Here is a 27,822-nt window from a genome sequence, read left to right as displayed (position 1 = left end):
CAGGTCAGATGTTGGTGTTTGGTGACGATATACCGGAGGCCCTTTTGAGATAACCTGGAGAAATGGGACACCCTTTAACACACTCACAGTGGTGCAGTTGTCGTGTTCTTGTTCACATTCGTCTCTTCCATCCTGCGAGGGTGTCAAATAAAAACTTACGTGTAGAAAATGTGACCTTGTCGTGGAAGCAGTTAGAAGGTTTTAGTTGATAGGCGTCCACTGAGTGCCTGAGGGTTTCTGAGGCGAGGGTTTCTCCTCATAGCTAAATCAAACGTCAGTGCTCGCATGCCTTTGTTGTCGCTTTGTTTTCTAGATCCTTCCTTTGTTTAGAACAGAGGAGGAGTTTGAGGGCCGTGGCTTAGTATTCAACCATATTTAACGTATGGGATTTTGTTCTGTTTTAATCGCTGTAACAAGAACTGGATTTAGTATTTTTATTATAAAAGCTGCCAAATTGAATGACCTTTATAATGTTCCACGTCTGAGAGCGGAGTAGACTGAAAGTATTTTTTATTGTTTTCGGTTACCGAAAAGAACTGATATCTACAAATCTGTATTACCTAACAAAAGTAATGGATATACTACTGATCATAAGACTATATGAGACAACATTTTTTTTCTCTTAACAATCCTTTATTATTTCTAAAAAAAAAAAAAGAGGTGGGTTTCTATGAAATCATTTAGTTATAAACTGTACCTATATATCTTTAATATTGCTATAGGGTATTTTTACATAATTAAAGCTTCTCAACACAGAGCACCTATGGACAGTAATGTGCTACAGACATTCCAGTTATGATCTTCATTCTGAATAATGTGTATAAGGATTAGTTCACCCATTAATGTAAACGGTGTTATGAATTACACATTTTCATGTTGTTCTAAACCATTGAGACCTTTGGTTAGATGATACTCGAGAGCTTCCTCTGTCACACCTGTTGTAGTGCCCTCATGTGAATACTTGAGGGCACTAGCATTTGTTTTGTTTTTGCTTGTATCTCTGCACAAGTGATCACTTATCGTTTTCAGCCGTTTCTGTTTGTTTAATTGAGTCCTGTCTTTATAAACTCTGTTCGTTTGTGTTTTAGTTGCCTTTGGATTTTTGGTTTGTAATTTTGTTCCTCGTGATTTGGTTTGTTTGTTTGTTTGATCACTTTGTATCGTCTCAATAATTTTTGCTCGTTTCTTGTCTGCACTGAGTTTTTTGGAAACTCATCGTTGTTTAGTTTAATAAATTTATTTTGCTGCACATGGATCTTTTCTTGTTTTTGTGAAACCCTCTCGTGACATAATCCAAAGGCAACTAAAACACAAACGAACAGAGCTTATAAAGACAGGACTCAATTAAACAAACAAGGAACAGCTGAAAACGATAAGTGATCACGTGTGCAGATATACAAGCAAAAACAAAACAAATGCTAGTGCCCTCAAGTATCCACATGAGGGCACTACAACAGGTGTGACATGCTCATCCTCCATAGCCAGCAACGGTTCCCGACTCATTCAAAGCCCAAAAACATCCTCAAAACAGACCATATGCCTTCAGTGGTTCAATAAGATTATCATCAAATATTTTGTACGCACATAAAAATTAAATAAGGACTTCATGCAACAGCTTCTTCCTCTCAGTGTCAGTATATTGCGCACATTCATGAGCACTGTGCAGTGATGTATACTAAATGATTGTTGTTGATTGATAAAATTCTGATTGCACTGAAGGCTTATGCTGCGTTCACACCAGACACGGAAGAATCGTCAAGCTCGAGTGATTCACATGTTAAGTCAATGCAAACGTACGAATAGACATCCAGCGCGTTTAAATCTGAACTTAAGCGGAACTTATTCTTTTTCTTATTCTATTGAACTTAAACTTATTCGCGTCACGTTAACCAATCAGGAGCTTGCTTTTGTGGGGGGCGTGATTGTGATGTGGAGCCTGTTGTTGGCGTCCCGGATGAAATTCTCTAGCTGGATGCACCTCTGAAAGGATCTAGTGGACTCAGACACAGCCCCAAACTTATCAACGCTGTTTTTCAGCCTTCATAAAGCACATAAACACTGTTATTTTCTTAATAAAATTCATGTTAGCCATTTAGCAACGAAGCTAGAGTCACCGGGCAGACAGAAGCCCATCATGTAAATCCGCGTCTGTTCTGAAAATTCTGTACTCAAATGTTCACACGCGAATAGCGCGATTTATCTGCACATTCCATTTATGGTGTGAACACAGCATTATGGTTTGTATTGTACCCCAAGTCTAGGGGAAAACAACATGGGCATAAAAAAAAAAAAAACAAGTGTTGTGGGTGGTGGATTTCCCAAACAAACCAAAAAAAAGTTCTGTTGACAACCAAACTTAAAGAGTAATTTAATAGATTTAATATAGAAAATAGAAGTTTTAAATGAGCATCTCTTCAGGGTGGCCATAGGCCAAAATAACAAGCAAAAGAATATACCAAGTAAGTGAACTAAATTACCTATAAATATGAAAGTACAGAAAGTTTATCTTCCTTCCTAAATATAAACAAAGTCAAAAGTAATAAATAAAATAAATAAAAAATAGGCAGGCCACCCCTACAAGCTCAAACTCTCAAAATATTGCAAGCATGAACAGTTGTCCAAGACTAAATGTTGGTCGTCGCCCGGAGAGGTAGGAAAATCCAGGAGCTCCTTTCCCAGCAATCGTCGCACCACAAATGAGCTCCCGAATCCTGCCAGAAGTTCCTTTTTAAAGGCCTCCATGACCAGCAGCCAATCAGAGCTTGAATCACGTTGGAATGGGAGCCTATGAAAATACAGAAAACAACACAAGAAGGCAGGAAGACACAAGAAAAAGACACATGCAATGCGCAGCAAAAAATAAATAAATAAACTTCAAAGTCAAAACACTTTGTTTTAAGGAGGTTTTTGGTACTTCCTTGGACGAGTCGAAATCTTAGCTGTTTATGGAGGATAGGAGAGCTCTCATATTTAACCTAAAATATGTCAATTTCAGTTCTAATGATGAACGAAGGTCTTGAGGGCCTGGGACTACAAGAGGGTGAGTAATTAATTGCTAAAATAATTTGCCTTTTTACCAGAACTAACTCTCAAAAACGAGGATTTTGAAGAATGTACTGGTGTGTTTTCTCATGCTATCACAATTAATAGGGACTGCAGCTTTCAATGGGCTTTAAAAGCATAGACGTGTTTTGAGAGTCATCCCAATGTTTGCTTATTTTGTGTTAAGAAATTATTTTTGTGAAGCACTTAAGTTTGTTACAGCACTTTATTCAATTCAACTCAATTCAGCTTTATTTGTATAGCGCTTTTACAATTTAGATTGTGTCAAAGCAGCATTACATAAATGGTCATAGTAACTGGATCAGGGTAGTTCAGTTTTTAGTGTTTAAGTTCAGTTCAGTTTAGCTCAGTTCAGTGTGCTCACTTAAGAACTGGATCAGATTTGTATGTCGTTCAGTGCATTTAAACAAAAAAAAGGACAAACTTAATGACACTACAATAAATAATAATAATAATAATAATAATAATAATAATAATAATCATAATAATAATAATGACATACTAGCATTCAGCTAGCTTTGCAGCTGTTTAAGGGGAAATAAAAAAGGGCTGCAACATAAATAACGTAAAGGCCTTCTACTGTCTTCGATAATTAGAAAAGGCGGTTAAAACAATAATTAAATGCAGTTTAAAGGCGCATGCTTAATTCTGAATTAATGCCTTTCCGGTCAAATTTAAACTGTAACAAAAAGTTTGAAATAAAATAATGCAAAAAGGGTTCATTTAGTTGGAATCCAGCATAGCAGGTGAAGTCCTTACCCCAGGTGGAGGAGTTCAAGTATCTTGGGGTTTTGTTCACGAGTGAGGGAAGGATGGAACGTGAGATTGACAGGCAGATTGATGCAGTAATCCGGAAGGAGCTGACATATAGTCATGAGCTTTGGGTAATGACCGAAAGGACAAGATCTCGGATACAAGTGGGCAAAAAGAGTTTCCTTCACAGGGTGGCAGGGCGCAGCCTTATAGATAGGGTGAGGAACTCTGTCATCCAGGAGGAGCTCGAGTAAAGCCGCTGCTCCTCCACATCGAGAGAAGTCAGCTGAGGTGGCTTGGGCAACTGTTTCGGATGCCTCCTGGATGCCTTCCTAGGGAGGTGTTTCAGGAGGAGACCTCAGGGAAGACCCAGGACATGCTGGAGGGACTATGTCTCTCGGCTGGCCTGGTAATGCCTCGGGATCCCCCGGAGAAGCTGGAGGAAGTGTGTGGGGTAAGCTCCGGAAAAGTGGTTGAAAATTAATGAATGAATATAATATTTAACATTTTATATAAATATAAAAGTGATATTATTATTACATTTAGTATTATTACAGTGCAATCATTTAATAAATTGAGACGGTTATTTTTTTTTAAAATTTATTTATACTTTGCCACTTTCCTTCCAACCTAATATAACATTTAATACACTTATACTTTGTTATTTTATATATTTTTATACGTACATGTTCATTTTTAGCAACTCAATCTTACAGCAATTCGTAATTTTTTGATTCAGTGGCTAATTCCTATGAGTTAGAACAATTCGCTCATCCCCCAATGATTCCCAAATGGTTTTAGTGGCGGATTGGGGTTTACAATCATACATTTTTATGCGAATTCATATGTAAATAAACTGACAAAACTTAAAATAGTTACATTTCCTCATGAGATCAGGCTGATTGTTATATCTTTTACACAGATTGATGATGGAACATTATTTGCCCCATATTCCGCTCATCTTATTTCACAACAAAATTTAATCAAAATATTAAAGAATAGACACATTATATGCTTAAAAGCACAGAAAATGCTATTGTCTAATCCATTAACTATTCTAAACATTTTATTCAGTTATGTAAACCAACTGTAATTCAATTGACTGAAAAGATCCGACTCAAAAAAAAAAAAAAAAAAAAACTTGTTAAATTAAGAATCAAGCTGATGTTCAAATCTTCCCCCACAATCCAAAGCATCGCCTTACATTCTTTTTTCTGTCTAGTAACTGTTTCAGTAGTATGTACGTCACGATAGTGGAAAAAAGACAAATTAATTTCTGTTTCATGCTGACTTTAAACCCTCATCAACTAATCAAGATGATGTTGGTCAATTATCTTTCACTCTGTTCCTTTAGCAAAGCAAGATTATGCAAGTGCACAGACTGGCTTGCATTTATACTTTCAAGATTTGCTTTATCCATATGGTTGTTTTTGAAGCTTGAAAGCTCCAGTCCCAGCCTCCTGAAAAACACCAAGTTAATTCTTTCAGTTTTCTCATCATGCTCCATGGAAGAAAGTCACACAGGTTTAGAACAACATCAGAGTGAATAAATGATGACAATGTTCATTCTGCAAAAACTACTTTTTTATTAAATCCTCTATAGACAATTTCACACATTCAGACAGTCAGAATTGCTCAGCCAGTAAACACTAAATCACACTCGATCAGAAATGTAGCCATTCATACACTGCAAAACGATGTGCTTTCTATATGAATGAGGCCTTGATTTACTGCATGAAACATGTCAATAATTTGTATGTTTTGTGTATGAAACATTTTGTAAAAAATAGAACTAAAGAAAGCAAGAAAGATTACAAATGAACAGGGATTGTTTGGTGAATTGATATATTACAATTTCCATATGTTGGATAAACAATGATTGTCAAATAAAGAAACGTAATTATTGACAAAGTAATGGTATTATGATTTAATGAAATGACAATATATTAAATATATATTATGTTGTATATATCAAGGTGTTTGTTTCTTCTTTGTATTGTGTGTATTGTGTGTGCTTACGTAAAATGAAATATTTACATTACATAACCAACATGTTTGTGCACTAATAAACTTAGTACCTTATCAGAATTATTAGCCCCCCCCCCCCCTGAATTATAAGCACCCCTGTTTATTTTTTCCCCAATTTCTTTCTAACAGAGAATTGTTTTTAACACATTTCTAAACATAATAGTTTTAATAACACATCTCTAATAACTGATTTATTTTGTCTGCCATGATGACAGTAAATAATATTTGACTAGATATTTTGCTTAAATGGGATAATAATTTTGACCTAAAAATGTTTTTTTTAAATAAAAAACTGCTTTTATTCAAGCTTTATTTATTTAATTAAAAAAAAAAAAAAAAAATATATATATATATATATATATATATATATATATATATATATATATATATATATATATATATATATATATATATATATATATATATATTAGTTACAATCAGAATTATTAGCCCCCCTATATTATTACCACCCCTGTTTATTTTTTTCCCCCAATTTCTGTTTAATGGAGGGAAGATTGTTTCAGCACATTTCTAAGCATAATAGTTTTAAAAATCTATTTCTAATAACTGATTTATTTTATCTTTGCCATGATGACAGTAAATAATATTTTACTAGATATTTTTCAAGACACTTCTATACAGCTTAAAGTGACATTTAAAGGCTTAACTAGGTTAATTAGGTTAACTAGGCAGGTTAGGGTAATTAGGCAAGTTATTGTATAACAATGGTTTTGTTCCGTTCACTATCCAAAAAAAGTTAGCTTAAAGAGGCTAATCATTTTTTTCCCAAAAATGGCTTTAAAAAAATTTAAAACTGCTTTTATTTTTGCCGAAATAAAACAAATAAGACTTTCTCCAGAAGAAAAAATATTATCAGACATACTGTGAAAATTTCCTTGCTCTGTTAAACATTATTTGGGAAATATTTAAAGAAGGAAAAAAAATCAAAAGGGGGCTTATAATTCTGAGTTCAACTGTATGTATATATATGTATATGTACATATATATATATATATATATATATATATATATATATATATATATATATATATATATATATATATATATATATATATGTATATATATATATGTATATGTATATATATATATGTATATATATATATGTATATATATATATATATATGTATATATATATATATATATATATATATATATATATATATATGTATATATTTATATATATATATATATATGTATATATATATATATATATATATATATATGTATATATATATATATATATATGTATATATATATATATGTATATATTTATATATATATGTATATATTTATATATATATATATATATATGTATATATTTATATATATATATATATATATATATGTATATATATATATATATATGTATATATTTATATATATATGTATATATATATATATATGTATATATTTATATATATATATATATATATATATATATATATATATATATATATATATATATATATATATATATATATATATATATATATATATTACAATTTTTACCATTATTTACAGAAGACTCATACTTTTATTAAAAAAGTTTATATACAATAACTTTGCATCTTTGATGTGACACTCTCTCAAACCACAATGTTTTACTCCTTTGTCAGCAATTTTACTCATTTAAAATAAAAAACAAAAATTCTGCTGACAAATTATAATAAATATGGTACAAATCCAACAATCAGTTTATCTCTTCATGTTCCAAATGCCATTGGGTTAAGAAACTAAATGGCATTAAATGAATCATCACAATCATTTATTATATTGTAAATGTTATGGGAACAGAATATAAATCAAAATGAAAATAAATAAATAAATAAAATAAAAAAATAAATGTAAAAAAAACGACAAACTCTGAAGTCTTCATGTGTTTTGTAGTTACTAATACACTTAAAATGTCAAATGTTTTGGGAAAGCCCTCTAAAATATTAACTCCAGGTGTTTCAATCACTTCCATGGCCACAGGTGTATAAAACCGAGCTCTAGGCATTCAGACTGCTTTTACAAATGTTTGTGAAAGAATGGTGTGTAAACAAAACCACTCTCTGTATTAGTCCACTAATATACAGCCATATCACCCTGCAGCCCAAGGCCAGTTACTCACTGAGGCTAAGCAGGGCTGAGCCTGGTCAGAACCTGGGATGAGAGACAACATGGGACAAACTAGGTTGCTGTTTGAAGTGGTGTTAGTGAGGCCAGCAGGGGGAGCTCAACCTGCAGTCTGGGTGAGTCCTAATGCCCCAGTTTAGTGAATTGACACTTTGCTGCCAGTGAGCACCATCCTTCGGAAGAGACCTGACTCTTTGTGGTCATTAAAAATCCCATGCCACAGTAGGGGTGTAACCCTGGTGTCTTGTCCATATTTCCTCCTTCATGGCCTCCCAATCATCCCCATCCACCGAATTGGCTCTATCACTGTCTCTCCACTCCACCAATATCTAGTGTGTGGTGAATGCACTGGCGCTGTTGTCCTGTGGCTGCCTGTCACATCATCCAAATGGATGCTGTACACTGGTGGTGGTGTGGAGAGACCCCTCTTTTGATTGTGAAGCTCTTTGGGTGTATGGCCATACACAATAAATGTGCTATGTAAATACACATTACATGACATAAATGTCAAACTCAGTTCCTCAAGGGCCACAGCTCTGCACAGTTTAGTTTTAACCCTAATTAAACACACTAATTGAGTCCTTCAGACCTGTTTAAAATTTACAGGTAAGAGTGTTGAAGCAGGGTTGTTGTTACTAAACTCTGCAAGACTGAGTTTGAAACACCAAGCCTCATGGTAAGACAGGTGGACTTGTGATACAAAGGTTGCCGGTTCGAATCCTGGCACTAGCATGGATTGTAGGTGGGGGAGAGAATAACCAGCACTGTCTTCACCCTTAATACCAGGCTGAGGTGAGTCCCTCACCGTACGTTCACACCGAAAGCGGCGAGAGCGTCCAAGGTCGCTCTGGCCGCCCTGGCGACAACGCTCTCTGCCTTCAGCTCCTGCGGCGAGAGCGTCAAAACTCGCTACATTGATCTCGTATTTAAAGGAGCCGTTGCAGCATATCAGTTACATTCCTGCATAAAACATGTTTCTAGCGTGAAAATGTTGCGCACTTCTTATCAAATTCATACAACAATGGAAGATCAAGTTGCGTGTGGTGTGGCTTTGCTCTATTTATCCAATATGTGTCCATATGTCTGAAATATCCTGAAGCAGCAGTACTGTTTTGTACTGTCACATCGCGTGAGATTCCCGCTTTTTTAAGATAAATTTATATAACATTAATGAACATCAGTAAGTCGCCAGTAACTTATTTAATGTATGTTCCTGCAGGAAAAAATTGGAAATAATTGGAAATCCGGCGACCGCAATCATCAAACCCTTTGGAACAACTGTGGTCGGAACCAAAGTTCACAGGTCTGTGTTCTCTGAACTGCTATCAAGCGATGGACGTCTTCATTCTGATTGCTTGCCGCCGAACCGCGTCATAGCTCATTACCATAAAGTTGACTTAATTTCAACTCTCCTCGACGCTCACGCCGGCGAAGACGCGCCGCGCTGCTCCTCGCCGCTTATCGTCGCCTATCGCTGCCGGCTCTCCTTGAAAATGAATAACTTCCGGCTACTTTGACGCTGTCGCCGCTTTCGGTGTGAACGTACGGTTATGCAGGGCACCGAACTTCTAACTCAGCGGTTCTCAAACTGGGGTGCGTGTAGCCCTATTGGTGCGCAGTCTGACCCCCAGGAGTGCACAAGAAAGTGTTTGTAATGGCGGAAAATTTTATCTTTTATTACTTTTATGCATTTATCTTGGTTAAACTTCACATGTCACATTTTTGAGAGAAAAGAAATTCACTGAGAGAAAAAAATACATTAAAAACTGTAACTTACAACCTTTGCTTACTCACTCATGTCACAGGTTCACGTCTGCGTCACAATAGCCCCGTCCTTTCACATTAGACGCTAAGTGATAGTACAGTCGTAATTTTTTCCGTTTACTATATTCCTCAAAATGGGGCGACGCCTCACAGCAAGAAGGTCGCTGGTTCGAGCCTCGGCTGGGTCAGTTGGCATTTCTGTGTGGAGTTTGCATGTTCTCCCTGCATTCGCGTGGGTTTCCTCTGGGTGCTCCGGTTTCCCCCACAGCCCAAAGACTTGCGGTATAGGGGAATTGGATAGGCTAAATTGTCCGTAGTGTATAAGTGTGTGTGTGTGTGGATGTTTCCCAGAGATGGGTTGTGGCTGGAAGGGCATCCGCTGTGTAAAAACTTGCTGGATAAGTTGGCGGTTCATTCCACTGTGGCGATCCCGGATTAATAAAGGGACTAAGCCGTCAAGAAAATGAATGAATGAATGAGTATTCATCAAATGGACACCTGTTAAAAACTGGCTCTTTAAAAAAGTCTAGTGACAGTAGGGATGAACCATCTACATCGGCCTCTTCTATAGACATGTGCAGAGGCCTTGAATATATAGACTCGGAGGATAACGAACAAGGTAAAGAGGCGCAGATAAAAACAGAAAAATCCAGCAGAGATGTACTGATGAAGAGATTTAGGCCTAAGCTAGAAAGTGAAAAAATGTCAAGCCAAAAACGCAAATATAGTGACAGTTACATTGGTTTCGGTTTTACATGGATTGGAGATGGAGAAAATCAAAATCCGCGATGTATAGTCTGTGGTGAGGTTTTGGCTAGCTAATATATGGTCCCGTACTTACAAGACACAGCTACTTGCAAGCCATGCCTGTAACTTTTTTTTTTTCAAGGAAAATTGCAGGAACTGCAGAAGAAGAAAAACGGAGGCACTAAAGAGCAGAAGATTTCATTTGAAAAGTTGCACCAACGGTTTCCAGGGTACACTGCAGCATCCACTGAGAACAGGCCCATGCATATCAAATAAAATCAAATTCATTTTCTAATGACAATATGAATTTTTTTTGTAAATATAAATAAATATTTTACGCACGTGAATTTGATTTTATGCACGTGTCTTTTGCGTGAATTTCTTTTGAGTCTTTTCTGACTCCATACAGGTCTTCTATTTTGCTGTGTATTCCTTCCCAATGTGCTTTTCCAGGCTTTGCAGCTCATGAACAAGGTGGGTGTATAAACTCCAAACTGCAGTCTTTTTCATTTAGAGGCTGTACCCAGAAATTTACCCTTTCAGTGTTGTGCATTTATTATGTATTTATTTTATTTATTAAAACAATATTACAAAAAAGTTATATTATTTGAAGGAGTGAGTTTTTCTTTGTGTTGTTGTATATGCCTCTTTTTGTTGTGGTTCTCTTCTCTCCGCCTCTATCCCTTGTCTCCAACAGGTTTCATTATCAGTGCACAGGTGTAGTTAGTTAATCAGGTGTCGGCACGTGGAAGCTTGCCGGCGTGAAGTCAATTTAAACCGGGCTGGAACATCGTTCGGATCGGAGAGTCTCTCTCCGGCTTGTTTTGTTTATTTGTGGAAAAAAAAAAACTTGTTTTTGCTTGGCGATATTGTTGCAATTTTCATTTATTTTAATTTAATCTTTCTTTTTACGGGTCTGGCTTGCTGTGGAACTATGCTAAGTTAGATAAGGTAACAGCATTCTGTGAAGAAGTTCTGTTTTTTTTTTTTTTTTTTGTCAAAACACTTGTGTTGTGGAAAGAATGAATGAAAATAGGGCATTCAACTATAATTATTAGTTATTACACTTTTTTATTATTTTATTTCCATCAGATTATTTTAAAATTTATATGAAAAGAATCATTTCAATATTATGTATTAAAACACTTATATACTTAGCAATTTGTTAATGTTAGCTAATTTACAAGACTTACTTTCTTTATTTTTTACAAGGGGCAAAGTAGTCAAAGCTAGGCCAAGAGGCCTTTCTGTGTAAAGTTTGCAGGAAATTAGCCAAAGAAAAGTGAGTGGTATCTCTCTCTACCTTCTACTGTCATCAAAATAGTTCTCCCCTTTCAAAAGAGAAACTCTAGGGCCATGTACTTCCGTCTCCTTCCAAGCATCTCTGTCTAACTATAAAGTGCATCGCATTTTACTGCTATTTCAAAGTTCATGTTAGCAGATAAGCAGCGTTAACAATAATATGGGTAACCTTACTAAAAATGGACATTTCTTTTTTTTTTTTTTTTTTTTTTTTTTTTTTTTACATCAAAGCAAACATAATCAAACTTAAAACCTCATTACTCTTCAGAGTGCAAGTGAAGACCAAATCTAGTTTTGAAATCATTGTAATATAACTGTATCTAAAGTGCATGATCTTAGTGTCCAAATAGCATATTCTTGTTGAAGAAAGAACCATCATTTTCTGTAAGTACTTTGACAGGCGTTGTCATTAACGGGAACTTGACTGTATAATCCTGTAGTATCTCTGGACACAAAAAAAACAAAGGTCTTTTGGTCCTGCACAATGTAAAATTTCTGAATGCTGCTACTCATTTTCCCAACATATATATATATTTTTTTGGATACAGTGGCCAATCTAACCAAACAAAGCAAGATGCTTTAACACAGCAGTAATGATTGATGAATTTCTTAACATATACTTAACAAAATCGTCTGATAATTGTTTTAGAATGTTTGATAGGCAGTCTCTACATAGGGTGATCAGATGACAAAACTCCTGAGACATTTTTTACGTGATGCAACAATGGTTTCTCCAGCCTGGCAGTTCTACAAGGTGTGTGATAAATAAAATTCATTAGCAATCTGCAATGTTCGTGCTAAGTAAATTCCATGAGGCAGGAAGCATCAAACATTTCAACACCACCAACTAAAACATTTAAAGGTTTTTGCACACACACACACACACACACACACACACACGCATGTATAAAGATATCTAAACTAACATGGTAGACCAATAGCAAAAGGAATCATTTATTGAACTTCTACTCCTAAGGGCTGAACACTCAACAGCTACCCAATCTGATAATGTTGGGAAAAGAGGATAAAAATGACCAAAGCCTTCCATGTCAGCGTATAAACTTCTGGAAATAATAATAAAAAATAAAAAAATAGGACAATGTTTTTTTTTTTTTTTTAAATCTAAAATATATTATCTATATATTGTCTTAATCCACACTGAGAAGGCAAGCAAGATTTTTTTTCTTGTTCCTTGTTTATTAATCGCAAAGCTAGTTGTCTCCATCTCCTGGTAGCAGTCTGAGCTGCTTGTGAAAAATATATTGCCTTTGACCAACATGATGTCAAGTCACCTTTGTGCAATACAGACTGTCAAAGCAGCTACACAGTGATCGACAAGAACACATGCAAAAGTTTATTTAATTATATATATATATATATCTATTTATATATATATATATATATCTATTTATATATATATATATATATATATATATATATATATATATATATATATATATATATATATATATATATATATATATATATATATAATTTATAATTATTTATTTAAAACTCACAGCAAGAGTCCAGTGAGTGTTCATTTATGACCCCCGGAATCAGGTCATATTTTGCTTGGATCAAGCTCAAATGAAACCCAATAGATTAATAAAAGCAACAGAGAAATGCTAAATACAAATATTCTCCAAAATTAGCTAAAGAGGTGTATAAAATATTTAGTACATGACACATATAATAACAAATATTCAAGAACATGCCTCCTTTAGCCTTTGAATGACCCATGCCATATTTTGGTCATTTGTAAGCAATCGATAGTAAATGCCCTTTTTAGCATTGTTTACATTGCTGCACATTCAAAAAGATGTATGCATTGATAACCTACATAAAAAAATAATTGGAGCAAGGTTGGCTTTATTCCATAACAATAACAAATTTGCACAATATAAAACTGATTTATACAACTTGATCTTCCAGTTCTCTGCCAGGGATCAGCTGTGCCAAGTCCATTAGAACATTTTGTATGTACCAATTTATCCATCAAGGTGCACACATTTTGGTTCTGGACAAAAGCTTCACTATGGCCTTGTGATGCTTTCCCTCGAGACTGGAAAAGATGCGCTAGTGACCAGAGGAGCTACACTCAAATCTGAAGGGCTCCTGCTAAGGGCTGTGCAAGGGGCTGGAGGAGCTACAATTGGATGAAGTGCTGTGCAAAGGGCTGAAGAAGCTGCAGTGGAATGAAGTGCTATGCAAGGGCCTGGAAGTGGTACGCACCAAATGTAGAGAGCTTGTGCAAAAGGCTGGAGAAGCTGCAATGGGAGGAAGCTCTGTGCAAGGGGCTGGAGATGGTGTTATGCTAAGCTGCTTTATGTTTTGCGGAATTCTGGGTTCTTCGTTTATGAATGGAACTAAATGATCCAAATTAATTTCAGGAAATTACACTCTCTTGTTAATTAAATGGGAACTTTTCCCTTCAATTAAAAAATTGTGAATGGCCCCCCAATTTCCCTCCTTTCCTCAGCTGACTTCTCACATTTTTTTTTTGTAGCACTCTTACCCATTAATAAAAGTGTGCACAACAACCCCGGAGGGTCATTTCTGGGCTTTCACTTTTTCTCTTGACGCTTGCATGTTTTTTTTTAAACCAATCCTGTCTGTAGCTGTATGGCAGGCATAACCATTTCTGCATGCAGGACATTTCCCACAGTTTCATTGACCTAGATGATAAATAAAACATACCAGAAATAATGAAGACAAGAAAATAAATGCAAAATGTTAGCAAACAAATTTGTGAATAAACTTACAACAAAAGATACGGGAACCTGTGAAAAATACCGTGCCTCTTTTCCAAACATGAATCAGACTGGGGAAAACTGAGGGGGTTAACCGTTTTTTTTTTTGTTTTTTTTTTTGGTCCTGATGTTAAAAAGTACAGGATCAAGATACTGGTCCCATGTCTGCGGCTTTTCCAGATAGTTAAAAAATAAAAACATTGATAATACTTTTGTGTAATGTTTGAAATAATTTGCCAAGTCACAACCATGCTTGACCAACATGGACACAAATAATCTTACTTCTGTATTGGGCCATTCTTTGTCTGTATGGAAAAAGATGTGGAGCAAAGACTCCTCAATGCTAACAACTTACAGATTTCTTTGTTGTTCTGGAGAAAACAAATTTTCTTTATCGGTATAACAATAACAGTGGTAAAATGTTCAAATGTTGAGCATTTTACCATACAGACCTGATTGACAAACTCCCTTCCTTTATCTGTAAGGATTCTGACCATGTACCAGGAGACCTCCTCTTCAGTTTTCGAATTAAGGAGATATGCTTATGTGGCTGATTCATTTAAGAGATTTATTTATTTATTTTTATATGCAAGTAATAGTTAACTTCAGCAAAACTTGCATCTAATTTTTTATTTTATTCACTTCAAGAGTTCCTATGTTTGTTGTAGGTGGGGGCTGTAAATAGTGTAACACCGGGTGAATGTTAAAGCTTCCCTCTGTGTGCCCGCGCTCAGTTGCGTGGTGCACGCAGACGGTGAAGCAGAGGTAACTTTCGCTCTCCTCTAATCCTACAATTATTATCCCTTTGCAGTCACAATCATTATATTTTGACACTAAAATGCTGTTTAGGGTTTCTGTTGTAATGTGTATTGTTGTGATGAGTCTATTTTACTTTAAATGGTGTGTTTATTGTGATTTTTAGAGTTTTCATTTGCACGTGTATTTTTCATGTAGGATTGAGAGAGTTCCCGGTGTTAAAGTATACTCACTGTGCCTCACTGTTTTGTTAAGGTATGTTGTTTTGGTTATTGGCTTGTTATTTTAAGGATTCAAATATGTAAATCAGTTTAAATTACAGTAATGGTGTCATTTAATTGTGCCGTGGCAGATTTTCAACTAATAAGTCAATTAATGCAAACAAAAAGGGTTTTATTTTATCAGTGATCAAAAATTAATGCAATTTACAATTAACAGTTATTTAATGTTACATATTTTATTTATATTGTGATTTATGTGATTTTGTTTTTATTGGCATTTAAATGTTTAAAATAGGAAAATACATTTTTCTCTGTGTGCCTGCGCAGTCGCGTGGTGCACGCAGATGGTGAAGCAGAGGATTGAGAGGGTTTTCGGTGTTAAACTATACTGACTGTGCCTCACTGTTTTGTTAAGGGAATAAATCAGTGTTTCTCCACCTCATCTGTGTGTGACCGTGTTTGAGAGGGAAGTCCATTTGAAGTCCGCTACACTTCCACCCATTTTATGAAGTAATCAAGCACACAGATGTACTTGTGCCCTTTAGAGGTCATTAGCAGCTTCCTTATCAAATCCATCCCAACCAATTCCCATGGTGAACAAGATTTTCAGCAAAACATACCCACTTTTCGATGTCAGTACTCATTCCAGGCTAGTAGCACATGCTGGAAATGGCTTGTGTGTTTTTTTTCTTTGCCACGGTTACCTCCGGCTTAACTGGCAGGGCGTTCTTTATATATTCCAGCTACCTATGCAGCACCTTTCACCATTTTTTACCTCAAGCTGTTTTGTTGTGCCTTAATGACGGACATAATACAGCACTCCATCTATTACAAACACACAAAAAGACGTGCACAATACCCTACAGAAGGTAGGACTGAAGTGTACCAGCAAATGTCCCCAGGCCCAATATGTTTAAGCACAGTAATGAAGAACATGAACAATGAACTGAACAGAGTCTTACCCTGGACAACATACTGGTGCGCACGCCGTCGAATTACATTTTTTCCACTTTTGAGATGCCCTGCTGGAGGATGATATTTATAATTTAATATTATGTCAAACTGTGCTGGGTTCATTTTGGTAATAAAACTTTACTGAAATATATTTAGACTGCTTACGGTTTACAAGCACTATTTAATGATTTAAGAAAAGCTGATACTTGCGTGTGGTCCAACTTATAGATGACAGAAGAAAGCGCTGCAAATTAGCCTACTTCAATGTGACAAAGTGGAGCTTGTCCCTGTTGAGTGAGCAGCACACAGCTCAAAGAAATACATGCGCGTGCACACACACACAGCATATGACGTTTTTGCCGGACGCGGCAACACAACGTGGCGTGATACCATTGTAGTGCGTCTGATAGGGGGAAAATATGTGTTTAATATCAAAGTGTTTGAGACAATTAAATATAGAGATTAAGTGTTTAAGTGTTTTGGAGAATATTTATGAGTGTTATTTATATGACAAATTATGTATTAAGTGTTTACATTTGAAAGTGGAAGTACTTGTACTTAATACTTACCTAAAGTGGTAGGACCCAAAAACAGGCGGGAGTTTGGCCTATATAAGCAGCGGCCAAACCCCAAGACCAGTAGCATAACCAAGTCTGTGAGAGCGCTACAGTGGTACCTCGAGAAACCCCCCCCCCAATGTATATTGTGTATATTGTATAGTTTGTATATCTATATTTTCATCTTTATTTTGTTGTTTTATTACTTTGGATTTTTGGTATTTGGACACTTTTGTGTGTATATATATATATATTCTTCACTGTGGACTGTTTCACCTGCCAGCACTGTAAATTAAACACTGTGCACTGGAGTGCTATCAAGTACGCCATAATTTTTTTGTGGTCCCTAAACTCAGTTTTCCCCACCAGAGCGAGCTGAGGCCTGCTCTGTCACAGTGTCATTCTGTCATCAGGATCAGTCTTCTCGAGCCAAAACGACTTCAAGAAGCTGTCAAGCTGTTTCTCATTTTCTCATATCTCATCCTTTTAAGCGTGGTGTTATCCCCTAAAGTTGAAGGCATCTCTGTCTGGCACACAGTCCTCTGTCCACACAGCCCGCCTAACTCCCTCTGCCTTCAATAGGGAAAAGTCACTTTCCAGGTTACTTAGGTCAATAACGAGCAGATCGTCCATCATGAAGTTAAAAAAATGCCTGCTTTCTCAGTGTCATTCTGTCATTAGGATCAGTCTTTTCGAGCCAAAACGACTTCAAGAAGCTGTCAAGCTGTTTCTCATTTTCTCATATCTCATCCTTTTAAGCGTGGTGTTATCCCCTAAAGTTGAAGGCATCTCTGTCTGGTACACAGTCCTCTATCCACACAGCCCGCCTAACTCCTTCCGCCTTCAATAGGGAAAAGTCACTTTCCAGGTTACTTAGGTCAATAACGAGCAGATCGTCCATCATGAAGTTAAAAAAATGCCTGCTTTCTCAGTGTCATTCTGTCATCAGGATCAGTCTTCTCGAGCCAAAACGACTTCAAGAAGCTGTCAAGCTGTTTCTCATTTTCTCATATCTCATCCTTTTAAGCGTGGTGTTATCCCCTAAAGTTGAAGGCATCTTTGTCTGGCACACAGTCCTCTGTCCACACAGCCCGCCTAACTCCCTCTGCCTTCAATAGGGAAAAGTCACTTTCCAGGTTACTTAGGTCAATAACGAGCAGATTGTCCATCATGAAAAAAAAAAAAAAAAAAAAAAAACGCTTGGACTTCAGCCCCACTGTTCCTTTCTAGCCTGTCCCCCAGTTCCTACAGCTGTTGCACATGGTCCTCAACAAGCGTTTTAAGTGTGGCCACCTCTCCCTCCATTGCTTTCTCTGCTGCCCTGTCTGGCACACAGTCCTCCTCAACAACACTATTCCAAGGCAGAAGCCGTACAGAGTCCTAGAGAGACTGGTGGATCCATTAAAGAAGGAGATCCAGCTTATGAAGGACTTGGGAGTTATTGAACCTTTAGCAAGTGAGTGGAGCAGTCCAGTAGTGATTGTCCCAAAAAAAGGATGGGACCCTCCGAATCTGCATTGACTTTCGTAAGCTGGACTCCCAATCCAAGTTTGATGCATACCCGATGCCACGGATAGATGAACTATTGGAGAAGATTGGAAAAGCCAAGTATATCACAACCCTTGATCTGTGCAAAGGCTACTGGCAAGGACCTCTCGAGCTGGCATCAAGACCATACACTGCGTTCCGCAGACCAATGGGACTATATAACTTTACCGTACTTCCCTTTGAACTTCATGGAGCTCCAGCGACCTTCCAGCGGTTGATGGACCAAGTCCTACAAGGATGTGAAGGCTGGGCGGCAGCATACCTTGATGACGTCGTAATACACACCAGTTCCTGGGAAGAACATCTAATAAACCTGACTCAGACACTGGAAAACATAAAAAAAGCAGGTCTAACATTAAATGTGGCCAAATGTGAATGGGCTAAGCAAGAAACGGACTACCTGGGGTATCGCCTAGGCAATGGGCAGCTCAGACTACAAGTGGACAAACTCGAAGCCATTCGCCAGAGTCTAAGACCCAGGACAAAAAAAGAAGTGAGGTCATTTCTTGGATTTGTGGGGTGGTACAGACGGCTTGTACCTGACTTTGCATCACTCGCTGCCCTGTTGACTGACCTCCTAGGGAAGAAGGTACCTAACCCACCACCTTGGAATGCGGAATGTGAAGCATCCTTCCAAGGACTGAAGGAGAAGGTGTGCTCCAGCCCTGTCCTGTAAAGCCCTGACTTTGAAAAGCATTTCCTGGTCCAGGTAGATGCCTCTGCCATAGGACTTGGGGCAGTCCTGGTCCAGGGACATAACGGGGAAGAAAAACCCATTGTCTACCTTAGCCGCAAGCTTCTTCCAAGGGAGACCCGCTATTCGGCAGTGGAAAAGGAGGGCCTTGCCATCAAGTGGGCCTTGGAGAGCCTAAGGTATTACCTCATTGGAAGAGAGTTTGATTTGGAAACTGACCACCGAGCATTGACCTGGATTCATTCAATGAAGGACAGTAATGCAAGAGTCATGCGATGGTACCTGTCACTGCAGCCTTTCGTCTTCAAGATCCAGCACAGACTTGGCAGACTAAACATTGTTGCCGATTAGAGTGTTACAGTGGTAGCTCGAGCAAACCCCCCACCCCCCACTCCCCCCTATGTATATTGTGGATACTTATTTTAGTTTGTATATCTATTTTCATCTTTATTTTTCTGTTTTGTTATTACTTTGTTATTTTGGATTTTTGGTATTTGGAACCTGTGTGTGTGTGTGTGTGTGTGTGTGTGTGTGTATATGTGTATATATATGTATTTATGTGTATATATATATATATATATATATATATATATATATATATATATATATATATATATATATATATATATATATACACACACACACACTGGAAAACATAAAGAAAGCAGGTCTAAGAATATATATATATATATTGGACTGTTTCACCTGCCTGCACTTTAAATAAAACACTGTGCACTAGAGTGCTATCGAGTACGCCATTTTTTGTGATCCCCGAACCCAGTTTTCCCCACCAGAGCGAGCTGAGGCCTGCTCTGTCACATTCAATACATCAGAAGAGTGTGTTGAAGGACTCTGAGTCAAAGAGTTAGAATTCAACTGCATTTTATAGACCGAATCTTGATGGGTTGAAGACTTTCAGGTGCTTGTTGGACATAATCAGGTGCATGTGTTTATGTATTTCTAATACTACATCATTTAGGCTATGTAGTGCTTTTTAAGGGCTGCCAACTTTTAATTAATGGACAGTTTTTATTAAATTAAATGAAATTAAACAGTAATTGTGAATATTAGGACAAATTTGAGTACGTTGTAGTAGCTACAAAAGTACATAGTTCACTAAGAAGCTACATAAACATTTTTTGTGATTTCAATATCGCATGATGTTTACATGTGATTGTGTAGCTTGGCAGAGAACTATGTATCTGCAGTAAACAGTGCTCCATCTGAATATATGTGCTGGATATTCACAGCTAATTACAGAGCCAGCTTTATAGACAAATGCGCATGACTATAAAAGGTGATTTATCATTCAGCCCTAGGTTGAAAAGCTTTGCTTACTTCTTGACACAGTCTTGGATCTGAATTAGATCTTCTGGAAAGTTCTTTTATATGGGACTTTTACCCATCTAAAGCAACTCTGGAAGACTTGTAACTTGATGTGAGTGACAAACCAGCCTGATCTCATGAGGAAACGTAAGTATTTTACATTTTGTCAGTTTGGGGGCTAATTTGTACGAATTCGTATGAGTTAAGTCATACGAAAATATATGATTTTAAAAAGGCGGCGTGGCACCCAACCCCACCCCTAAACCCAACCGTCATTGGGTGATGAGCAAATTGTACTAAATTGTACGAATTAGATCGTACAAATTTATACGAATCAAGCTGCGGTCACACTAGAGTTTGATAATGCGAAATTCTGTTTTACGGCGCTGCGAAAAGGGGCAGGATTAAATGAAGTTTCACAAACTAATTTCGAGAGGAGCACGTGATATGATTGTCTGCAGCTGGCCACTCATCTACACTCATTGGCTAGCCAATCGGATTGATCCAAACTCACTATAAATAACCTAGCTAAGATCTACTCCCTTATCTTCGTTTCCCGAAGAAACCCCCCATCCACCCCTTCTCCTCCTTTCCTCTTTTGCCGAGGGGAGCTCTCGAACACCTGACCTCGTACTCCCCTCACATGCTTTATGGCCCTGGCAGGAGCCCTGGGCTCAACTATCTCCGAGCTCAGGGTTCTCTCCCGGGACAGCATGCCAAACCTGCTAACTTGCTAACAAGTTTTCAAACAGTATCTAAGTGTGAACTCTTGAAACAAGTTTATTAGACATTTAAAAAAGCAAGCGATTGCTCCATGTTTTAAATTTCTGTCTAGAGATGTCATGTTTTGACCCTCGATTGGTCTCACGCAGTCAAAGTGATGCGATTTTGCAGGTCTGAGTTCCCCAAGCTTGAATTTTGCACGGCAGCAACCTGCGAAACTTGACGCATGACCCTGCTTTTCCGGTCTGATGCATTTGCGTGGATATGAATGAAAGTCTATGGGAGGAAAAGCCCAGTGTGACCGCAGCTTTAGCCAGTAAATCAAAAAGTTACAAATTGCTGTGAGATTGTGTTGGACAAACATGTAGATAAACAAAAGCTACTGCTGCTCACACTGGAACTTGACAAAATGTTATTACATTGCTCATTTAAACTCAAACATGTACTTACTTATCTGGCTCCTGACAGATGTTTGGCTGTAAGTGTGTTAAACATTTAATAGTAACAAAATTGCATGTAATTGTGTTGGCTGTTTAATTGTACATAGGATGGTTTTCCACGGGTCTGTTTACATTTGGTAACTTCATGCATTTTTCTCAGGTCAGATGGCTAGCCAATCATGAAAAGGACAGATGTAAATGCATTTGAGATGCACTTTAGAAAATGTGGTCTAGGAGACAAAGGCTAAACAGGACAGGTCTAAATGGATCTGTTTTTTTTTAAGTATAGTTTCTTTATGAACTAATTTCGAGAGGATCACGTTTCCCCCCCCTTTCCACTCCTACTACTCACCCTTTTTTTCAGATAGGGCGACACTATGGCCCAGTGTCTAGCACTGTCGCCTCACAGCAAGAACACCGCTGGTCCAACCTCCTATCGGGCTGGTTGGCGTTTCTGTGTTGAGTATCTATTTTCTCCCCGTGTTCACGTGGGTTTCCCCCGGGTTTCCTCACACTGTCCAAAAACATACACCATAGCAATCGACTGAACCAAATTATCACCCAAGACAACCTTAGTTTACACTTCTCATACGGTGACAAGCAGGGAAGTTCTCGAGACCTACCTGAGCTCAAACTCCCCTCTCGCCCTTCTAATGGGAGGGAGCCCCGGGCTCGAGGATATTACAAGTTTAAGGCTTTCACTCGGGACAGCATGCCGATTACACTTTATTGATTATCTGCTTAGAGTGAACTCTTATAACCACATATGCACACCCACCACGATGTGTCACAACCTGTCTTCCTCGTGTGTTTGTTTTCATCATGTGACCTTCACCATGTGCTCCTTTGTACCAGTTCCCGCCACTAGTTAATGTTCATCTGTTCCACCTGTGTTTATCCCGTGTTAAATCAGTTCATCATTCACTCTGTATTTATAGTTCTGTGTCCGTTATTCTATCTACGTTGACATCTGTCTTCACTCCATGTTCTTCCTGTGTTTCTCTTCGTAAGTGTTGTCAATAAATATACGTGTTTTGATAATCCTGAGATCCTGTGCCTTCAAGTGAACCCTGGCTTTATTGTAACGCCCCATTCACACGGGGCTTCAGCGTCAACGCTTGACTGAAGGCGTGCCTGAAGTTGGGGCTGAAACGATCGTCATAGAAGCGTCAGCCAATGAAATTCAGTCAGCAATAGGCCACTGTCTAGCTGGTGTATTTGCATACAGCGATCTGATTGACTGACGCTTCCGTCGGCGCTTAAAGGGCCATGAAACCCGCTCGTTTCAGCAGGGTGTTTTCACACCTCTACTTTGGAAAAAGTCAGAAAAGTGGGCGTGTCCAGCTCTGTTTAGTGGGGAGTGTCGGAGGAAGAAAAGTGGGATGGTGTGGGAGTGTCTATTTGGGCACGCGCAAGTTTTAGAGTCAAAATACACACACAAACACACAGGAGAAAGTGATGGTGTTTAACCTACATGGACATGTGTAGTCGAATTATTTGCCAAATTATTAATTCATTCATGCCCCTCGCGACAAACAAGATATTTGATTCGAGGAACTGCTCTAAGCGTGTATTTTTCATGCAATGTTTGATACCGCACGGCGAATGAGAGAAAAAAAACTCAGCATTTCCCGGTAACTTAGATGCACACGGCAGGTAGCGTCAGAGCGTGTGCGTGAGTGTGTGTTATTCCGGTCACAAAATGCGGTAAAAACCCTACACGAGGTTAAAGTTTGGTTGTGGTGCTAACATGTTTACACTCGGTGCAATAGTTTGTTCGATACGAACAAACTGAATAAACAAAGAGCACTGGACGCTCACTTACCAAATCTGTAGAGACAGGACAATCACCAGCACCTAGAGCCGCGTCTTTATTAAGAGAAGACTACAAGCGAATCCGGATCTCAGCGTTTGCAGATGAGAACAGCTCTCAGGTAAACAATAATCCTCCTTAGACACGTAAGTTATTGTTGTCGAGCGTCGCGTACACTGTAATCCACACGTGAGTCTGAGCTCTCACAGAGAGAAAATGAAAACGAAACTTAACTGTAGCAAACTATAAAAGCAACACTTCACGCTTGTTTTGCCAACACAACGTGGTGTGTCTGTCGTCTAAGCACTGTGACAGTAATGAATATTAATGAAGTTGCACAATAGAGCGCGCTGATTGGTTTGAACAAAGCCTAACTCATGCATTAATGCAACACACTGTAAGACGTAATAAGACTCACTCTGTCTCAGATGTCCAGTCTGCATGCTGGAATACACGCTATTATGTCATGGCCGTGACGCAGCTTCAAAAATTCGTTTCAAACCGGAAGTACGAATTTGCTTGAAATAACGCAAAAACAACCAATTTACATTTTTAGTGAAATATAGGTGTCCTAATAGTGTTTTTAGCAGTGTGGGACACATATACGACTGTCAACAGCTCAAAAAATGTGTTTTGGTGTTTCGTGACCCTTTAAAGTTGAGCTAGTCCCAACTTCTCCAGCAAGCAACGCCTCTGAAGCGGCGCTGATGAATCCACAATGCAGTTCGGCAACGCCTGACGTCACCCATTCAAAGTGAATGGGAAGCGTTGACGTTGATGCACCGTGTAAATGGGGCGTAAGGGTGTGCAATGAGCTATGAGTCTGATATAACAGCACCAATGCAACACTCAAAGCAACACCACAGAGTGTTAGGAATATTTGTTTCTATTATTTTATTTGTGTTTTTTTGTTTCATTCTATTTTTGACCTAAAAAATATACCATTTTGTTCATTTAGAAAGGCGAGTGTTTAATTTTTGGGCGAGCAGTTATACAGAAATTAAAATCTTTATGGATTTGAACGATGCCCTGCATGTATCTGTACAATAAAAATGTATGTTTCTTTTAGCCTAATAAAAAAAGTAATGGCAGAACCCACCTTAAGATGATATTGACACGACTGAAGCACAAACCTCCTGCAGCCTACACATAAAATCATTCATATGCCGAATAAGATATAAAGCTTACGTTTCTACAGTATATCACTTAAATAAAACACATTGTAACTGATGATTTTGTTGGTGTCACCTAATTAAATTTACATTAAGTGCAGGATTTAAAGATCAGAATCATATCCATTTAGTGGAGACACGTCTATGTATCTGAGCAAAGACAACAAATGAAGTAACCAGGTGTAAACAGGACCCATATGTCTGGCCTACTCCAGTGTTTTAAGGAAATACAGAGGATGGAAAGTCAGTATAATATTTGCCATCTAATTTATAATTCTGTATGCATTTTTTATTATGAATATCACTTTTTTTAAAACAATTATTATTATAAGGCCTTGTAGAGTTCAATCACTGACACTTCTGCCTCCATCCAGTGGAGGGTGCTGTTGTCTTGAAACAGGGCTGAGTGTAAACATTGAAGAAGTCTTTGGTGAAGTGTTAGGGCTACACAGGGAAAAGACTTAAGATTGCTCGCTCTGAAAACAACCTCAAAAGCAGTCAAGAAGGTTTTGAAATGAATGTCGTCTTCCTTGTGTGCGGGGCTGGCTTATATGTGTCGCCTCTGATGAGCTCCAGCTGTGACCGATCCGAGCTGATTTGGTACTCGCTACATTTTATATATATAGTATATATATATACATACAGTATATATATATGTGTGTGTGTGTGTGTGTGTGTGTGTGTGTATATGTGTGTGTATATATTAGGGATGTAACGGTATCAGAATTTCACGGTACGGTAATACCTTGGTATGAATGTCACGGTACGGTTTTTATTGAATCATTTACAGGAAAAACAAAGCTTATGAAAATACTCCAAAAAAGTGCCAAAAGTGTCAATGACATACAAATTAGCCATCTATCTGTAAGCTTTGAAACAGGAACTTCAATTTTAATAACAAAAAAATATTAAACCATGTAAAAAAAATAAAGTTTCAATTTAGTATTGTTGAAAACTCATCACATTCAACATTTAATCACTCACTCACTTAGATAGAGATGGATTTAAAGGAAAATTATCATATAAATATAATTGGTAAAAGCTGGTATCTCTGGGCATTTACAATGTCCCCTGCAACAGAAAAAAAAACCCTCTCATTTGGGACTGAGGTTTCTGGGACAAGAGAGATATGACTTGGCCCAGGTTGACAGCAGTGGGTAACGTTGTGCATTGTCTTTCCCCCACTTGAGAGGACAAGCCATGAGTAAGATAGAGGTCTCATGTCTGCATCAATCTGAACAGTGTGCTGACAACACCGCTATTCAGTACGCGCGCGACAACACCGCTATTCAGTACGCGCGCGGCGACAACACCCGCTTTAGAGTTTTCCAGCACTTTTTCATCCCCGCTTCTAGCAGCACACTCCATTTCCGCATTACTGGATCTGTAGCGACAACAGACCCCAAGGGATGATGGTCAAGCATGGGCTGATGGGAATTGTAGTTTTCGCTACCTCCCGTTCGCTTCATTCGCCTGAGCAAATTTTCTCAGAAGACCTATAGTTTTACCGAGTCATGCGACTTCGGTAATATCGAAAAAAATTAATATTGCGGTATGACGGTATTTACAATACCGTTACATCCCTAGTATATATATATATACGTGTGTGTGTGTGTATATATATATATATATATATATATATATATATATATATATATATATATATATATATATATATATATATATATAAAAATTAACCTCTCTACTATGGTGGAAGACAATACTGAAAATTCTGTGCAACTGCCAAAAGGGGGCGTATTCCCACATCGCAATGATGTGTAGCGCAAGCTCTGTGATTAGTTGGCTTGGTATCGCTGACGAGTGTGGGCGGAGGTGAGAGCCATGCAAGCCTAATACAGCGAGTGTTTAGAAGTCCCGTGGAGGAGCGCTGGATGGAGACTGTTGTTTTGTGTTAACCTTACAATTAAAGTTGTTGCATACCCTCCGATTTCAGCCTCAAAATGAAAAAAACACCAGCGAAAAAACTCGACACAGAGAAACAAAAAACACCTAATGCCAGCTAGCGTTTCTAAAGTGTTATTGCAGAGCAACACACACAGCTCTCAGAAGTATATATTCATGGTTACGCGCATTGCACGCGCCGTGGGTGACGCTAATCACTTGACGCAGAGATATAAACCAGGCTTTAGACTCCTGCGGGAGTCGAGGCGAGGGTATGGTAGGCGCTGGGCTCGGAAACACAGCAGGAGTAAAGCTGTAGCAGGTTATGTGAGATTGGGATGATGGTGTAGTTTTTAAGTTAAGGCAGTACCAAAAACACTACTGTAGGTCATTGTAAGATCATCTTTTTTTTTAAATTTGTATCTAAATCCTTGCGCTTTTGTGCCTACTCGTTAATATCTTATTTTACACATTTACATTGTAGTTATAAGTTAATGTCACGTGTTTACACTTTTTTTAATTTTGGATTATTTGAATCTAATACCTTATTTAAGCTATTTATATTGTATTTCATATGTTTTAATTAAACTTCCTGAATTATATAAAGTGATGTTTCCACCATTTCTGCATTTTTAAATCTCGGCAGCATCTGGAGGTTTGTAGTCCACAGCATGTTACTGCAATGTTACAGTGCTGGTCCTATACTTCTGGGTTTCTTCCCACTGCAGCCTCGCTTTGGTTCTTTAAAATGGCGGCCGCGTGAAATAAGCGTATAGACGTGCCAGGCACGAAAGCCTGACAGGCAAAGCAACAGTAACTAAGGAGGGCAGGGTCAATTGAAGTTATTTTCTTCTTTTGCCAATGATTTAAGCATATATGTAGACATGCCTGCAATTATTCAGTGTTGTCTAAAATACTTTGATTTATGCATTGTCTTCATTTTATGTTCAGTTTGGTGGAAATTAACTACAGTACACTATGTATGAACAGAGTTCATTGGAAAATAGGTACTTTCTTAACCAAGTAATTTACCAGATTATTACACCAGAAATCTCAGTCTTGACATGGATTCAGGCACATGTGGTGAACAACAAACTAGAAACAAAACATTGGACAAGTTTATTTGATCATCTTATGCAACATTATATATATATATATATATATATA

At 37.7% G+C, this 27,822-nt stretch overlaps 1 protein-coding gene and 1 long non-coding RNA gene across 2 annotated transcripts in view; both read left to right on the top strand.

Moving 5' to 3' along the window:
- brwd1 (bromodomain and WD repeat domain containing 1) overlaps positions 1-27,822 on the top strand; it is a 1,114,832-nt gene that overhangs the window by 513,423 nt on the left and 573,587 nt on the right. The window lies entirely within an intron of this gene.
- LOC141377959 (uncharacterized) lies at positions 15,282-15,966 on the top strand. Its single transcript, XR_012391173.1, has 2 exons — positions 15,282-15,314; positions 15,504-15,966. It is a non-coding gene; the product is annotated as an uncharacterized lncRNA (long non-coding RNA).

This window comes from Danio rerio, chromosome 15, assembly GCF_049306965.1.
Source record: "Danio rerio strain Tuebingen ecotype United States chromosome 15, GRCz12tu, whole genome shotgun sequence".
NCBI lineage: Eukaryota > Metazoa > Chordata > Actinopteri > Cypriniformes > Danionidae > Danio > Danio rerio.
Note: the sequence above shows the minus strand (reverse complement) of the source record. Positions and strands in the feature narration are given on the sequence as shown.